We start from the raw sequence: 1085 nt of genomic DNA, 5'->3' as shown, positions 1-1085 counted from the left end.
GAAATTTTGTGACTCATTTCTTGGTTGTTGAAAGTTTGTTCGTTGGTTTTGTTGGTTACTACTATTGCCGGGTTCTCTCCAACCAAGGTTAGGATGATTCCGCCATCCTTGGTTGTAAGTGCCCGTTGGAGGACCCGACGGCCTAGGTCTATTGTCAATGTAGCTTACCGACTCTTGTTGATCGTCCGTTTCTTTCATACAACTCCAATTTTCATGTGGCCCACCACACCCTTCACAAGCCATAACCGAGACCGTTTTTGTCATTTCCAATTTTTTTATTTTTGAAGAAAGGGCCTCGATTTGGGCTTGTAAAGAAGTGTTTTCATCAACCTTATGGGCGCCCGGGGCAATAGATTTATTGCCTCGGGGAATGTGCCACTGGAAATTGGTTTGAGCAATTTCCTCAATTTGGTTATATATTTCATGCGAGCGGCGATTACCTAAAAGTCCCCCGGAGCTAGAGTCAAGTGTCTGCCTTGTGTGTGGCAACAACCCATTATAGAAAGTGGATACTTGTTGCCATACGCAAGGCCGTGATGTGGACACTTTCGCAATAGTTCCTTGAACCTTTCCCAAGTTTCATATAAGGATTCCCCGTCCTCTTGTGAATATGTATTAATTTCAGTCATTAATTTAGCCATTTTAGCGGGAGGGAAATACTTATATAGAAATTTTTGGGCTAGTTCATCCCAAGTGTTTACCGATCCAGCTGGGAGGGCGTTAAGCCAAGCTTTTGCTCGGTCTTTTAGTGAGAAAGGAAACATTCGAAGGCGGATGGCGTCATTTGATGCTCCATTGATCCGAAAGGTATCACATATTTCTAGGAAATTAGTAATATGTAGATGGGGATCCTCGTCCGCAAGCCCATGGAAGGTTGCGGAGTTTTGGAGCATTTGTATCAAATGCGGCCGAAGTTCGAAGTTATTGGCTTCAACATTTGGTGCATTGATAGCGGCGCCGAGGTTACCTACGGTGGGTCGTAGATAATCCATGAGAGTACGTTGATCCGCCATTGGAAGTGGATTTCCCGAAACCTTCTCTTGGTTTTTGGCTTTTAGTCTTTTTTTGAGAAAGCGTTCGGGTTC

The 1085-nt window shown here is 44.2% G+C and overlaps 1 non-coding gene across 1 annotated transcript; it reads left to right on the top strand.

The window, feature by feature from the left end:
• The first annotated feature begins 528 nt into the window (after positions 1 to 528).
• LOC118489941 lies at positions 529 to 635 on the top strand. Its single transcript, XR_004887952.1, has one exon. It is a non-coding gene; the product is annotated as a small nucleolar RNA R71 (small nucleolar RNA).
• Positions 636 to 1085: the final 450 nt, after the last annotated feature.

This window comes from Helianthus annuus, chromosome 2 (assembly GCF_002127325.2).
Source record: "Helianthus annuus cultivar XRQ/B chromosome 2, HanXRQr2.0-SUNRISE, whole genome shotgun sequence".
Lineage (NCBI taxonomy): Eukaryota > Viridiplantae > Streptophyta > Magnoliopsida > Asterales > Asteraceae > Helianthus > Helianthus annuus.
The sequence above is the reverse complement of the archived record's forward strand: the minus strand, read 5'-3'. Positions and strand labels throughout refer to the sequence as shown.